At 40.4% G+C, this 17,254-nt stretch overlaps 1 protein-coding gene across 2 annotated transcripts in view; it reads left to right on the forward strand.

The window, feature by feature from the left end:
- Nucleotides 1-1,190: 1,190 nt before the first annotated feature.
- The window catches only part of PLCE1 (phospholipase C epsilon 1), a 150,199-nt gene continuing 134,135 nt past the window's right edge, over nucleotides 1,191-17,254 (forward strand). For both annotated transcript variants that reach the window (XM_061459163.1, XM_061459164.1), the window contains exon 1: nucleotides 1,191-1,357. The gene's annotated coding sequence lies outside the window, so the exon portion shown is untranslated. The remainder of the gene's footprint in view (nucleotides 1,358-17,254) is intronic.

Below are 17,254 nucleotides of genomic sequence, written 5' to 3' on the forward strand. Positions count from 1 at the left end.
AAGATGCACAGCCGGGTTCACCGAAACCGCATGTTCCCGTAGCTTCCAAGGGAGCAGGGCAACATTTCCTCCCTCGTCTTCCACAGGATCCCCTCTCTTTCCCGGAGGTAGGGGTTGGCAGCGGGGTACAGGGCAGAGGTCGTGAGCCGCGCTCTTCAATCGCATCGTTGTGTGCACGGCAGCAACCCGTGAGCGGCAATGGTGCTGCGGAGGGAGGCGGCACCTCCTGCACTGCACTGCACTGCTGCCGCTGCGAGGGGAGCCGGCACCTCCTGCACTGCACTGCACTGCTGCCGCTGCGGGGGGAGCCGGCACCTCCTGCACTGCACTGCACTGCTGCCGCTGCGAGGGGAGCCGGCACCTCCTGCACTGCACCGCGGGGGGCGCGGAGCGGCGCGGGGGCCGTGCCGACATTCCGATGCGGTGAGGCAGCCTCGACCGGGCCCCGTTCCGCGGGCGCGCACGGCGATGGTGCTGGACCGGGTCCCGCGGCTGGGGGGGCGGTGCCGTTCCTCAGCGGCGTGGAGGCGCGGGGCCGGGGAGCCGGGGAGGGGCGGCCCGTCTGCGGGAGGTAGGGGGAAGATCTTCCTCGGGGAGCTCCAGCGGGCGGGCGGGGGACCCGTGGTGGGACAGACCCGGGGTGCGCTGTCTTCAGGGGTGCTCCCTGCGGGCGCCGTCTGATCCCTTATGAGCAGTCACACACGCACGGAGGGGGGAAGCAGTCGGGTTTGTGGCCGAGGGGCAGGGCTGCTGGCGGGGTTACCGCCAAACATGTAGGAGCGTGGAGTGGTTCAAACACCTCCCGGCGCGAGCGGAGCAGCTCGGGGCTGCCACCTCCGACCACGCAGTGTCCGCGGCTCGGGAGGGTCTGAGGAGGAGCTGCAGCGGCAGAGCAAGCTGCAGAGCCCGCGGCCCCTCGCCGCGGTGCCGGGGCTGGCTCTGGGCAGGACGGCGGGGCTGTTGCCCTCGGCGGGCTCACCGCATCCCGCCTGACTCGTGCGCGCGGGATGTTCTGAGGGAGAATTCCCTTTCTCACCGCCCAGGAGGGGCGGTCCCAGGGGACCCCCTCCGCGGCCCCGAGGCTGAGTCAGCCGGCGGCGCTGTCCCGCGGCACCTCCCTACTCCGGCCAGGCCCGGCTGGGCGGTGCGTGACAGCCCGCAGCCCCCGCCCCCGGACAGCCAGGGTAGGCGCCTTGCCCCCTCCGCTGGCCCGGGCAGCGGCGGCCGTGGGGCGCTGGCGAGGCGGGGTCAGCCCCGTCCAGCTAGACCGCTCCTCCGCGAGGCCCCGCCGCTGCTGGAGTCACCCGCCGGCCCGAGGAGAAGGAGCAGGAGGAAGATGCCGGGGGGACACTGAAAGGTGCGTCCCTTGCTCACCCCGCCCGCGCTCGCGGGGTCCTTCCCTGGCTCGCGATCGAGGCAGGCGCTTCCCTCAGGGGCCCCGGGGGTCTCAGCGCTGCGGCTGTGCCCGGGGCGGGCGGGGGCTGCACTTTCGGCCATATTCTGCGGCCCCGGGCTGCCGGTGGCAGGACCCTGGTGGCCCCCGCTGCCCGCTGCCCGCTGCCCGCACCCTCTCTCTCTTCGGCGTCAGGGCTCCCCCTCTTCCTCAGGGAAGGTTCAAGAAGATCCCAAATGTAAAAGCAAGTTGGGGTGGGCTCCCTTATACCACATGCTATAAATTGTTATAAATTCATCCCTCACTTTCGCTGTTCTCTTTTCTTGTACCCGTTGTGATTGTACGAACAGTTGCTTGGTTTGTGGTTTTTGTTTTTGTTTTTTTTTTTTTGTTGTGGGAGAAACCTCTGGTTGTGACTGGCCGGGGTGATGTCTCTTTTCCCCAGCTTGGTGTAGGTCTTGGGGAGCCTCTCTCATGGTCTCCAAGCACTCTTTGTGGGTGCTGCAGGCCCTGGCGCCCGGGCACGAGGGGTGAATGCATTCCTTCCAGCTCCAGACTTCTTTTTGGTGAAGTAGGGTTGAGTTACGAAGTCTCCAATTCTGCAAACACTTAGAGAAGTAGTTTCACTGAAGTGTTTATAGGATCAGGACCAAAGTGGCTGGGTATGATGCTTATCAGTTCTACTGCACACTCTTGGGATGCCACCAGCACAGGTGATATGGAGAAGAGCCTACACAGGTGGCTCTGAGCTAGGCTTCTGACAAAGGAAGTGTAGGAGCTGGGTAGAGTAATAGAGAAATGCATAAAGGGTCAGCTGTACTTCAAGGAAGTGTTTTGTGTTTCATGATAAGGCTCTTGGATGAGGAGCAGAATTGGGTTTGCTGTTGTATTTACATGACAAAAGTTTGTTAAGTATTTCAATCCTGTATGTTTTATACATTTGAATGTTTGAAAGGGGATCAGAGAACCTGCCAATTACGCAGAAGCCGTTTAGTATTTACTGCAAAGCAGCGACAGTTATGTAGGTTAAGAAGTCATGAGTTTCCAACTTCAGATAATAGTCTTTGATCTGTGGTTTCTCATCCTGTGAAAAGTCAGTGGCAAACAAAATCAAAAACACCTAAACAAATCTGGGAGCAATGAAACAAATGAGGTGAAACCAGAAACAGACACAACATTTTGTGGTTTAGGAAGTGCTTCAGAGAGAAATGCCCAAGTCATAAAAGAGCATGTCCAGTCTGTGCATAAATTTGCAAAGGATTATTAAAATCTTTCTTCCTTAGTCATCTCAATAGAATTCATTCATGTTCTGCCGTATTGAGGTATTTATCTAGGATACTGTAATGAGTTCATTCCTATTTTCACACACAGTAGGAAGTTTGTAATTAATACTTTGTGACTGCAGACCAGGCAGTGCAGTTCCTGCCCCCTCAGTTCACATAGATTTAATGGGATGCATCTTATCCATTTAGTGTGATGTTTAAGCCGGACTTCCAACAGTTTAATAAGGAAAGAAAAAAAACAATAAGGAAAGAAAAAAAGTACACCTTGTTCAAGAAACATGAACACTCTCCTGCAGAATAAAAAAAATCTGAAACAGTATTTGCTGGAAACCATAGAACAAGTTCATGAAAGGGTTGATAAGGTAATTTCATGTTTGGGAGATTTACAAGATGACGGAAAGAAATTCTCTAGGTTATCCAAGAGAATGTTTTAAAGGACCCTGAGCACTGTTTGTAAATACCCATAGAAGAGAGTATTTCTTGTATCAAAGGGCTGTTTTATTTAAGTGAAATGTGAATGTTAAGATCTAGTGACTAAAACCTGCACCACAATCCAGTATAGCACCAAGGCGCATACCGAAGAGTGACTGTTGTAGCTGTTCAGGAAGGATTGTGGTAGATTTATAATGGCTGGAAACATTTAGCTCAAGTTAGCAGCTCTTCTTCTTTGCAGCTGTAATTTAGCAGTAGTTCTTGGAACTGAAACAAAAATTAGTTAAAGAAAGACTTGAGTTATAAAGGAGGCAAAAAACAATCCATTATTTCATTAGAAGTACATAATTGCATAGGGATTTTTCATTAAATATTAAAACTAAGGGGGTTTTAGCCGTCAGCATACCCTATCTGCATACTTACAGAAGGGTTTTTTAAGATTTTCTTTTGAAAGACTGGGGACTGCACTTTGGAACAGGGTTGTCATTTTTTTTTTTTCTTTTTGTACATCACCTACCCCAAAATGGATATTGGCTTGTGACTGAGCTCTAAATTTTATAAATGACAATGATAGTGTTATTAGCAATAATTCACTTTTTTTTTGTTTGTTTGTTTTATATACTTTCCGAAAGTATTAGTAACATTGGAACAAATCACACAGCTCCAGAGTGGACTGACTTACTCTCACGTCTGTGCACAATGCAGCCATTGATGGTTTCGTTTGAGTAATGGCTGTCACTTGATTATGCAGACAGCAGGTTAGCAGCTGGCTGGCTGTACCTTTAGTATGCAGTCTGATTAATTTGTAAATAATACTTTTCATCGTGGCTCTGTTTTAAGCTGTTAGCATGCTAATGTGAAATCCATGTTTTTCCTTAGATTAGTTCTGTCTGTTCTTGAGCCTTCTTCATCTCATTTAGAAGAGGGTTGTTGCACGTGTACTTGAGGGCCTACATGACTGAGTACATATTATGTGCAAGCAGTCCAGCTTACTCTGCATACTGCTTTATTTGTCTTGGCAAACCTAAACGTATATCTGCTTGTGGGTGGGGTTTCCACAGTCATGGTGCTGCCAGATATTGGTCATATTTCACTCTATGATTTTTTTTTTGAGCAAAATGTCCATCTACTGAAATCAGACTTGTGTTTAAGAGCTGAGGATAAAGTGGCAACAGTTTTTCTTTGCATTTCTTTATTGGGAGCTCTCTGTTCTTTTGCTTCTTTTTTTGAGGCACAGAATTTTGATCTTACTTGAAACAATGCAGTTAATTTGTAAATATGTCACTGTGGGATCAAAGTCTTGTCCTTGGTGGTTTCACATATTCTGTCATGCTGACATCTCTGTGCAAGACTTAATTAAATGTCACTGATTTTAAATTAGGCCATCCACAATGCTCTTTTCTTAACTGCCCAGTCATTCGTAAATTATCCAACATTTCAAACAAAAGCTAGATATGCCATCAGTTGCTGGAAACTGGTAAACTACAAGAGCTAGAAGGAATGAGCCCCTCTTTCCATCTTCTCCCAGAGCATGCTGCATTTCTCCAATTTATTGAGTGTCAGTGGTGGTGCCACAGGTAATACCAGTTCTTTCAGTGAATGATTTAAAGTAGCAGGGACACGCATCTTGAGAAATATGTGACATGCCCCTGGAAGCTGCCTTGTGCATTCTTTACATCCAAAACTTGTATGTACTCCAGCATAACTTTCCAGTATGGAGACAGTGCAGGCTTGAGTCTTGTACAGGGATGTGTATTCTGTAAAATATACTTTTTTTTTACTCAAATATTTTACTGAAAGTATTTTACTCAAAGTAGCCCGAGGCATATCATAATAGTTTAAAGAGCCTGTCACCCCTGAGATACTTTTAGTCTACATTGTTATCAGTATGTAATGTTGAATACCTTGTTTCAACATTTTCAATGGAGCCACTTCCTTAAAAAAAAACCCAAAGCTGTGTTTTTCAATTGTTGTAACATTTCATAAGTAATTAAAAATTAAATACATGGGTATTTTCAGTATTCTTTATGTTACTGTTTTGAATGTTTTACATGAGACGAAAAAGTTGACACGTTGAGTGCAAAGTCAAAGCTGTCATTTGAAAACATTTATTTTGGGGGTAACGGGTTTATTCTATTAGTATGCACAACTGCTGCATAACTTGCATCTAATAATAGTGTGTTTTCTTAAACAGATGACTCTCCAGTTGCATTGACCTTGCCTTGTGTAGTAGGACCTTGCTGTCTGCTGTTTCAGACAGTGCTGTGGTGTGAGATCTCTCCTCCCACAGTTTTTTTTCTGTCTGTGCTACAGCATACAGGAAGAATGCTGCTGCAGTGGTCTCTGGTATTTGAGGTTTTTGTTACACTGAATCTTTTGAACATTTTCATAATGCATTCCTTTACTCCAAGCACAAAACTCTTGCTTGGATTAGGTTAATTTCTTCTGTGGCAGTGCCAATACCTTTCAGCAGTATTTGGGGAAACCCAACTAAGTTTTCCTTTGGAATTCAGCAAGATAAAAAGGGGTCATGAGCAGAGTAGCTATTACTTTGTGCACTACCAGCAGTTCACATTAAAAAACAACCCGTGGATTTCCTCTTGAGGAGCTTTCTTGCTAAGAATAAATCTTTTTTTAATTCCTTTAGGGTTGCTATGATTGTTTTGGGTTACAACTGTGTACCAAATTGCAAGGGAAAAAGAAAACCCAGTGTTTTAATATGGAGGCTGAATTGCCTTCTGAAGACAGTACTTTGCTTCTGTTCTAATTTTAGTTAGTTTCATACTCTGACATTTTTCAAAGATGTACCTTCAACCAGTTAGTTGTTATTCAGTTCAGAGAAGCATGTCAAATCGCATTTATAACCATATTGTTACATTGGTGGGCAGATATTTGTAAGAATTGGATAGTATTTTTCTAACTTTTACTAGAAAAAGTCACTTTTAGTAATTTAAAAAAAATATTGGATGTTCTGTTATCATATGCACTGTTTCCACCAAAAGTTGTAGGAGAATAACCTAACTTGCAGGTATTTCTTGTGAAAGCTTCAAGTTTCTGCTTACTCTGTGTGTACCTGTGTGAGTTCAGCAGGCTTATGGGAAGTGGTGAAAGTAGAGGAATATCTATATGGGTAAGAATATCTATATGAATAGATGACTATCCAAGGCTGCAACCCCCTGGATTTCAGACTGCAGGGCTGGCTGACAAACAGGCTGCCTTCCTGTTTGGTTCTGTAATTCACATTTAGCTCCATTGTGGGCTGCTTTTCTATAACATCTGGAGTGGCAAAGGTGTCAAAGAATACCAGGCAGATAATGCTTCTTGAAGTCTTTTTTTATTGTGGTACTTCTGCATTATTGTGGCGGTACTGCAGTTTTTAGATGAAAATGTGGCTCCTTTATAAGCCCTTCAAATTTTTCAGTGTAGCTGTTACTTCTGTGAACACTGTTGTTTGCCTTTTTCCCCCAAAGAACAAAGTGGGCATACAAAAAGGGGAGAATGTGTATAATTACCTTTGCTTTGTTGTGATGGCACCTTTTTTGTTTGCCTTTTCTTTATAGTGTATTTGTGTGAGAAACAACAAAATAGAAACAATAAAATCAAGCAGTTGGACAGCTGCTTATATTGGAAATATTTTACTCTCAGTAACCAAAATGATGCTGTTGTTATTGATTTTAATATACATCTGCTCATATTCTGTGCTTTTAATTCAGCAAAGTATAAGCAAGGACTTCCACGTCGGTGGTGGTGTTCACTCAGTAGACATAGAAATGTAATATGAAGGAAGTAATAAAAACACATGGTTTCCTATGTGTCATTAACTAAAACCTCCATGACACTCTCATTTAGAGACATTCCCAATATCATTAGCCTGAGTAATTTAAATATGTAGGTCCAATTATAAGGCTTTATTCTTTATTTTATTTTTGTAGGACAGATTTAGAAAGTAGCTGTCACTATTTCATCATCTGTCGCTGTATGACAATTCCAATAAGTTATAACAAATTATAATGAAAATATAACCAAATTAAATACACTGTTCCTTTGAATAGTCTTGATATACCTGCCAATATGTAATAAGTACACTAAATTGTCCAATTCTGTGTGTTTGATTTTGTTTTGCTTGTTTTCAAAATGATCTTTTCTTCTTAAAAGATAAGGCTGCTTGGAGGGCAGTATTGGAGGGTGATAATTACTGCTCAGTACTCCCTGCCCACCAGTAATTCATCCAGTTCCAAATTTTGCTCTTGCTCTGGATGTTTTCCTGTTTCTCCTTCTCTGTAGTGCCGAGTATCATGTGCTGTTACCCAGAGTTAGGCTGTAGGAGAGAGTGGTTGACACTTGAGGAGGATACCATTTAGTTCTTCTATGTTTTTGGTGCTTTTGGTTTGACATAGCCATGGTATGGTATTAGCATATTGCCAGTTGTCACCTGATACTGTGGTATGTGGGGCTACAGATTGCTTTCCACAAGAGAAAATGATTGCATACATTCAGTTCCCTGCAGTGTGAGTTTATGTGCATGGAAGCAAGGATTATCTCTATTTTCAGGCTGAGTTTCTATCAGAGGTACTTGTCTCAGTGAGATTACTCTTGTGCTGCTGCAGACTGGACACCTGCAGAAGATATGTATCAGCTGAAAGGGTCAAAAAAAGCTTAACTGTGTTTACACATAACAAAGTCTACTCATATTGCTTAACACCACTGTTCCCTTTCTTCCCACAAGACCTGTTGGTGAACTGGTACGTAACAAGACTGCTTAGTTTTGCGTTCTTCTCAGTGTTACATGAAGTCTGCAGTGTTTCTGGAAAAGGAGAGTTACTGCAATTTGCTGAGAAGGGAAAAGAGCAGAGCTTTTTCTTTCCTTAGCATTAAAACTGGTCTGTCTGTACTCCTGGGTTGTATCTAAAAGCAGTTCTTTGCCTTCTGTATCTTTGAAAATATGGGCTCCTCTAAGTCTGCCATGTCACAGAAACCTATATACCCTTCTTATGTTTTGGATATATATTTTATGTAATATGCCTCTGTTATGGATGCAACTATGGAGTAGTTAACCTAAAGATGTTATCATGCAACTAATTAAGCAAAGATTTTAAATGCCAGCTGCGTGTATACTGTTACATTGTGTTTGAAAGGTTGAGAAGTTTCCAACTTTGGAAAAATCATGACGTTGACTTTGTACAATTCTTCCCCTCTAAGGAACAGTAAACCTTGGATCTGGATAGATTATTCTTGCTTAGCCCAAATCCATGTAACACTGGATGCTGTTGATTTTATTGTATTACTTATTCCATGCTGGCAGAAATATGATGTGTCTAAAAATACAGGTTTTGCTATCCAGTTGCCTTTTGGGCCTCTATTAAAACAAATTTCAGAGACTGCATTACTAGGTTCTACTACATGGTCGAACTAGCTTGTAGTATGAAACAGAAATGTTTGTTTGTTTTGTTTAGATGTGTGAATTTGAAGGAGAAATTGTTCTGGTACTTAACTAGAAAACAGTTGTAGATGTAGGTTTTGAACTTGTTTGGGAATATGGTTGAAATCCAAAGTGCTCTATTCAGTCTTTTCCATTCTCATCCAGCTTTCCTGAAATGGGAGTTAAGTATGTACGTAGTATGTATTTACATATACTGGTATCAAAATGTTGTGGTCATTAAACATTGAGTTTTAGTGGGCAATTTTGCTATAAAGACTATAATGTTAACTGTTTATTCTTGTTTGTGTTAAGCATATATCATCAACTACCAATCTAGTTGCGTAGATTAAATTTGTTTGGTTATGGAAACATTTTTGATTTGCTATAAGGAAAGAATATTCTTTTAAAATATTAGTTTAGGGCCATGAGTAAGCAGGTTTATGAGTCTCTTAAATTATTAAATTTTAGTAGTCAGATGAAATTTTTTCTTGTTCCAACAAATTCTGAGTTATGACACATATTTTATTTTTAACTGAATTTCTGTGTCCTTCAGTTATGAACATTTTTTTGAAGAATGTGTTTTTTTTTTTTATATTGTGATTATATTCATGCAGCAAATTCTGGAACTCTGTCTTAAAACTTTTATTGTGTGTGATAGAAGTGATTTAATGATGTGATCAGGGAAAATATGAAGTCTTCATTAAAGTTTTGTAGATTCATTTGTATAAAGGTATAAGAATTTCTTCAAAATCAGCAACATTTGGGACATAAATGGTCCTTTCTGCTTTTCCAGGATGAGAAAATGCTTAAATTTTAGGTATCTTTGGGAGAATCAGAAAAAAAAAAAAATAAAAGAAGTGTAATTTGTGATACTGATAAATGGATAATATGTACAATCAAAACCTATTTTCATAAGTTTCCTAGCTCCTCAGAGCACTAGGGGCATGCCAACAAACTGATTTTATTATGAAAACTGCGTAGTCAGCACCAAATGCTCAGTGCATCAAGTTCCAAATCCTCATTATCCTTCCCTTTCTAAGGTTAGTTTGGCTCAAAATTAGTAAATGTAGGATCTTTTTGTCTTAAAATTCTTAAGCCTTTATTGTTCCCATTTGCCTCTTGCTTTTGTGACTAAATGGTCTGTTTTTAAAGCTGAGATTATGAGTAATTATATAGTGGTATGACTAGGGGCTTTACAAAACTGCTGCCTTTTCTGGGTACGTGACTATAAGAGTTAGCAATACTGTGAAGTCTGCTTAGAAATTAATTCTCCATACTATTTGAGCTGTGATTCTAGATTTGCAAGCCAGGTTCAGTAGTGGTTTGTAGAAATAAACAGTTCCCTAGACAGCAGGCTATAAAACAGGTCAGTGTTAAAATATGCAGTAAAATCTTTCAAATGTCTGTGTAACATTAGACCACTATGCCAGCTTGAGTTGTCTTTCAAGATGCAGCTCATAACATCTGTTTGGAGTTTTGTTACCAGATAGGAATAGGAATGGTAGAGATGTGTAAAGGGTTTTCAGGATGTCTGACATCCCTCCAGAAGGGGCAAGTTTGTGTGTTCTCTTAAAATTTGCAAATGTCATTCTACTTTGCCAAAAACTTGCCTCTGTGTTTGTATCATCCCCTCATTTTGTTCCATCAACACTTTATTCTATTATGCAAGTTGATAATGAAAATATTTATCTCTAACAGTCAGGTGTCCTTTTGGCTAGGTACAAAAAACTGTTATTGAGGCTAAAACTTCTGAGGACAAAAGATAATGTACCCCCGTTGGAGCAGTACAGCCCATTATTACCCTGTATAAGAGCTTCTGTGCAACCCTGAACTTCATCTCAACTATGTGCTTTATAGAAATCTGCATAGAGTTGACATATGAGTTAGTGGGAGAGCTGTAAAAATATTTGAGGAAGGTTTAAAGCAAGGGAAAATTGTGATATAACACCATTGGAGCTACGATGGTCTATAAAGTATCTAATCTGTACATGAGTCACTCTGCTCTAAACTCATGTGCCTTACTCTGACTTGACATGGTGCTCTGATTATTTTTTCTTTCACTTTGTAATGCCATTTTCAGTCTTTTATCAGCTTTTCTCTGTTTCCTTGAGCTCTGAGGGAACTATTTGGGGCAGAAAGACCCAGACAACAAAAAACCCCAACAACTCAACAAATCTTTCATTAGCTGTTCTTGCTGAAATTTGAACTTATCAAAATTCTCCCAAACATTTCAGATGCATTTAACTCATCAAAATCAATGCATGATTTAAAATCCTGATGGCCTCTGTCTCCTGGTTTTCCTGCCTTACCCATCTTGCTTACAGTAAAGCTCTATTCTGCTACCAACAATATGCATCCCAATAAGGGTTTTGAATTGAGACAGAGACTGTCTCAGCTCTTGGCCAGCTAATGCAAAGGAAGTTGGCCATGTTCCCTCTACTTGCCAGAAAAGCATGAAAGCTGGGGCCCTTCCTCTGTCAAAGAAAAAGGGAAGCTGTGATCTTTCTGCATACAGATTTTTGCAAGTATTGAGTCCCTGACCTATTCTTGGTAGGACTTGTCTGTCTCTTGCTCACTAGATGTGGGCCAAAACTCCCAGGAAAAGACCTCTGATCTGCTGTGAACTTGTATAAGTCAACCTGGGCTTTATCCTCTGATTTTCAGTTTGACTGTACTTTTTTTTCCCCTCTAGTTAGTCTTAAATATCAACAAAAACATCCTTTCTGTACAGTAATATGGTTCTTATACATATGGCTTGTTTCTGTTATTCTTTCTACTAAATATGAAGACCTGCTTGCTTAATTTTTTTAATATTTGATGTGCATATGAGTATATAACTAAAAGAGCATAGGTGGTGCTGTTTTCTAGTATCGATTTATTGTGTGTTTGGGTGCAGGCCCTTCCACTACATGGTCTTCTCTCATACTGGGCTTTAAAACTTTCAGTATACAGATAATCTGGCAATCCATTGAGTGATGTGTGACTATGTAAAATAAGGAAAACATATTGTTATGAAGGCAGTTATTAATAAAATTTAGGCTTATTTTTAATACATACTGGTACAATTTTAAAATATTCATTACTGAGTATAAAGCATTAAAAATCAGCCTATTGAGTTTAAAGGTTGTACAGTAATAACACCTCTTGCATATTCTTCTTACCATAACTGTACCTAAGACTGTATAGAGGTTGTGTAATTTTTCTGGTGAGTGAATAATGAAAACCAACCAAGTGTTTTGGTTTTTATGGTTATTATAGAAGATAATTATGCACACCTGATTATGTACAACTATTATAAAGTTGTATAAAGTACACCTCGCTGTTGCTTTTTTCTCTACAGTTACTGTTGCTATTTTCTTTACAGTTACACTGAATTTTCTGTAGATGAGCTCACATGTAAAATGAGAAGTGATGAAATGCATACATTGTATTTTCAAGAAACTTACTGAAATGTTATAATACTATTAGTGTTATTACTTCTGTAGCTGTTTCTGCTTTTATAACAGCATTAGAATGCTTAAATAAAACCTGCCAGCGTGAATGAACAGCTAATAAGCCAGAAACCATACAGAATCCAGTAAGTCCTCAGTGTGAGGGGTGTGCTGTCTGTTTCTTATTTAACCTGTTCTCAGATTACTCTCAGGAACTGTACTGTAAGTTTGTCAAAAACTTTGAGAGTTCTACAGTAGATTTTCGGTTTGAAGGTAAAGTTTGTCTTTCCTAAACTAAATTTCAGTCTACTGATTATAGTTTTATTAAGGGTTGGTAAAAAGGGAAAGCAGTATTCAATAAATAATTTTTGATTGCTTTGGAAGTCAATAAAAAGATGTCTTGGCTATCTAGAGGGTGAGTGTGTCATAGTCCCTGCTGAATTAACAGGAGGAGGTTTAAGGAGGCATTTAACAGTTTGCAAGATAATTTCATAATAAGATAAGAGGACTACTGAGGAAAAAAAAAAGGCGCTAGAATTGAAGGCATGTGAATTGATTTGGAAAGGACAGAACTGAAAAGATCTGTAGGAGCAGGTGACTCTTTTGAGGTGTGGCAGTAGCATGCCTAAGAAGACAGATGAACAATGTTTAATTTGAAATCTCAAAGGACAGGTTAGTCTGCTTTCATTTACGTGTACTGGTTTTATATGTTGTTTCTTCATAGGTCATCTACTGTTATCCATGAACTTTATTCTAGACTTATAGGTACTGAGTTTTTTCTGCTCACCTCAGTTCTCGCACATGATCTGCTTCTTCCTTGTTGGCTTCCTAACAACCAGAAAGGGACATATGAGAAAGCAGTACCATCCACATTAGAAACTGTTATTATTTAAAGAAGCAGCTCCATATAATATGCAAGATGTTGGGGAAATGGAGAGCTTCAGACTGCATACTGCACCTCGTGAGTACTGGTACAGGTGATGATACCCTCACTGGGTTACTGTTTAAAAACACTTTCTCTAGATATAGTCAATGAACTTGACCAGTTGTGGCAAGCCACTGGTATACATCACCTTACAAACTATCTTGAAACAGTATTTTGTTTTTACACTGTTTTGAAACATCACATAGGTTTTTGCTGTACACAGAGCACTGTTCCTAGCACCAGCTGTTGTTTTATTCAAAACTATGAGGATTGCACAGAAAATTTGTTTTTGTTGCTGTTTTGCCTCTCCTCAGGGATCTTTTCTCATGCTAGTTGTTACTTCATAACACATTCAGCTGCCAGCAATGGTCAGTTTGGGCTGTCAGTCCTTCAGGTGAGCCTCCTGCATCTGATCTGAGGTATTTTTCCCCTCAGCGGGATGAAGTCTGTGTTGTCATCATGTCCAAGGCAAGCCTGATTACAAGGCCTTAGTTTGCTCCTTATATTTTGGTTTGCTGCTTCAGTACTGGCCTGATAGTGCTTGATTCTGTGTTTCTGAGTAACCTCCTCATCCCTGCTCTTGGCATCCCCTGCTCGTATCAAGCACCAGCACATACACCTGGTCCTGATGTTGGTCTGACAAGTCTGGCTGAAAGGTCAGGAGGAGCAGAGGACAGGACCTTGTCTCAGAGCTGCCAACAATATAGCTCAGCCCAGGACTGGGGTCACAGTCCTGAGCTGAAATGGTTCCTGAGCTCGTTGGTAGGGGTCACAAGTGCGGCCAGTTACGGCTTTCAGAACCTGGTGGCCTTGGGGCCTTGACAGTCCCTCTGGCAGATATCTGTGATGACCCTGTCCTGGGTTAACATTGCGTATTGTTGTGCTAGTTGCAGCATTGCTTTGTTGTTATCATGCCCAAGAGCATTACAGAAAATGGAGTCGTTTTATCTTCTTTAACTGTTACAGCAGAAATAACCTTGAGCAATTCAGCATGCATTTGCCAGTTCATTATCTTTTACAGACCAGTCGTGGCTGGGTTCTTCAAGCTTGTTTAACTGTGGCATTGTTTCCTCTCTGGTGCTTTCTCTTTTTCTCCGCTCAATCTTGGGGTATACATCAGGCATATGTATATGCTTTTCCCTTTTTCAGGTAAGTGTAAGGATCTTAAGTAATGTGTTAGCAGCAGGAATACACAATCAAATGGATGCAAACTAATCTTTCTGCTTGACTGAGAAACTGTAACCTATATAAGTAACCCTAATTTTTAGAGAATATGTTATTACTGAGGCATATGAAAATATGAACGTATGCTTATCTAGGGTAAAAGAAAAAAAAAAACAAACCCAAGCAAAATTTCCTAGTAGCATTTTCAGATTTTAGCAAAGCAGTGTTGTTTGAATGCTAGCAGAGCCTCTGGCACATATTGCTGCTTATGTCAAAATAATAGAGGGTGTTACAGAGAAGGAAGTGTCCTTCTCCAAATTGTGACTGTTTTTCATCCTAGTTTCTTATGGAAAAGACTTTGCAAAGTCACACTGTGTGTCTGTATGCCTTTTCTTCCAACTTTTTAACTTGTAGCAATCCAGGTTATTACAAAAGTGCAGATCTCAAAAATTGTGAAGACTCAGCAAATACCATGCAGATGTTACTCAGGTGCAGAAGTTCTGTAAATTGTTCTGGCTCTGAAGAAGTTGCTCATAGAGCTCACACATTAGCAAAAGGTCTATGAAGGAGAAAGTTCTTATTAATACACCAGCTGTAAGAAAAGCTTTGGTTGGAACTGGCATCTCCTTAGACATGATTATTCAGAATTCATTAGCTTGGTTATTGTGTGTTCTGTTGTTTTACAATGTGCCTTTAGCTACTGAATACTCTACATTGACATTAAATATCCTCTGAAATACTTTTCCATTATTATCCCAAGCACTTCACTGTGTAAAAACTGTATTCTCTCTCTTCAGCTGACAGTATGAGAACTTCCAAGAAACATAACAAAGTATGAAGAAGTGATTGTTTGCATTAGACAAGTATAGAATTAGCTTTACCACATATTCTTATCCAATTAACAATATTGTGAAGACTGAAGTAGACTAAAAATCTGGGATAAAGTCCCATCTTATTAAGGGAGCAGATTTTCATGTTTAGGATTCCAAATTCTTACTATTCTTGAGCCCTGCTACCTTAGAGTGAGCTGGTTTATGATGTCTGCAGTTAAGAAAGAGTAAAATGTACAATTGTAAGTCACAGGTTCTAAACAAGAATCTCACAAGTTATCAGAAATACTTAATGGAGTACTTTGGTAGAGGCCCTGAAAAGTAATGAAGAAAAGCAAATAAATCCATACTTTGATAGAGGCCCTGAAAGATAATGAAGAAAAGCAAATAAATCCATATTTGCTCAGCAAGGATGTAGACATTCATTGCAGTAATTGAAAAGATCCTTAAATAAAGGATTGCCTAAATGTGTCATAATCATATGTGGAGACATGCTATGTTGATCTTCAGGCATGTTTCTCCTTCAAATAGGCTAAGTTGTTAAAGAAGTGTGAGTGGAGCTTAAGGATTATGGATATTACCCCGAACATAGAAGTTTCTCTGTGTCTGGTTAAGCTTATCTTAGAAGATGTGACAGTATATTATAAAAGAAATCTCTTAATTTTGACCAAGGGTGTATTTCTGTCCTATCTATTTAATCAGTAAGATTGAGTAAGTAGTATTTATAATGTGAATTACAGTGATGCCTACAAGAGTTTTAAAAGTTAAAGCATTTTATTTAAAATTATCACTTAGAATTGATTATGTTGGTAAAGATCTCGTATGTTAACATAGTATATATAACATTGTGAAAAAATAATTTGCAGTTGTGTGGTCACTTGCTGCTTGCACATTTAATTCTGGCAAGAGCCAGCTTCTTAGAGATTACTTCATGGCTTGAAAGAGGCAGATGTCAGGGTGAACTTTCTCCCAGAGAATGATGTGATTGGTAAAGCCATCATAGGCAGAAAATGAACATACTGTTGATTGGCTGAGCAAATATTGTTTGCTGTATCTGAGTAGTGCTGTTCTCAGTATCACAGTGCTTAGTATCTGGAAAAGTTAGAAAAGTAGTAGTAGTATAGAAGTTTTCATGTATTTTCAGGAGTGCTCTATCAATAGTCTGAAAATGACATTTTTCTTAAGATGTCTTTCTCTTACTCTCTAAGCAAAGCCCCTTGTTTTTTTTTCTCTTGCATTCTCTATTAGGCATGACGTTAGTATGCAGATGAAATAGCAGTTGTTCAAAGAGAGAGTAAGAATAATAAAAGATTAAATATTATGATTCCTGAATGAATGGTATGACTAGGTCAGGAATGGTGTACAAAGAAAATGTGTTTTGGGAAATCGCAAGAGTGGTACAGTAATTTCATAATGTTAGTCTTCAGCATTTGAAATATTTTTCTTTGCTTTTCTAGAACTAAAGTGTAAATTCATAGATTGACAAATGACTGAACTCTTGTTCACATACAGATTTGCTTTTCATTTTTATTTGAACATATAGTGGTGTTTCAGACTTACTCTTGTTGCAGTTATGACAGCTGAGTAATAATATGTGAGTTATGACTCAAGTAATGTTTTTGATAGGACTACTGTGCCTTAGCATACTGTGAATAAAAGTGTTAGCTTCGGTTTACAGAAGATAAACTGTAGTGATCTATGCGCCCCTAGCATACCATCAGACATTTTAGTAGAAATATATTTATTACAGGTTTGTTCTGTTCTCATGAGTGTGGGTAGAATTCCAGCTAATGCAGGACAGTGAGAGAGAGGGAAATGAGAGAAGGCTTGGGTGCTCACACAGGAAAAATGCTGTGAGGAAGAATGAACAAGATGAGGAACCTGAGGTGTTCTTGTTGCTTATAGTGTGACCTTGTTTGGAGTAATTTTGAAGATTTGTCAGGGTGGCATCTTTTTATGGCAAGGTGCAGTTGCAGTGTACTGAAATATATGTCAGTCTGCCTCTTTAAGTCCCTTAAAGGCATGGTTTCACATTGGACAGAAATGCTAGATGAGCTCAGGTGGGAAGTCTACCTACCAGTGACTCTTTGCTGTTAACTAGAGCTAGGTAAGAAATCTAGGTAAGACTCTCCAGGGCTGGAGATTCCTGCTGGAGGGGCATGGATTTCTTCCTTGTGATGCTAATCTCTCTGATATTACTTTAGGAAAAGGGAAGGTGAGTGATAATGGTGTTAGGATATTTGGGAAGTGGTTCTTTACCTCAAGGCTGAACTGTCACTCAGTTACAAGCTGCTGAGCTGAGGCTTGTAGATCCTCTGAATTAGTACTTGTTATTGCAGTGTCCAGGTAAATAAACCTACTTTTGTGGAAACTGATG

This window comes from Pezoporus flaviventris, unplaced genomic scaffold (genome assembly GCF_033815535.1).
Source record: "Pezoporus flaviventris isolate CSIRO_AGI_PZ_B2104156 unplaced genomic scaffold, CSIRO_AGI_Pfla_v1 ptg000029l, whole genome shotgun sequence".
Taxonomy (NCBI): domain Eukaryota; kingdom Metazoa; phylum Chordata; class Aves; order Psittaciformes; family Psittacidae; genus Pezoporus; species Pezoporus flaviventris.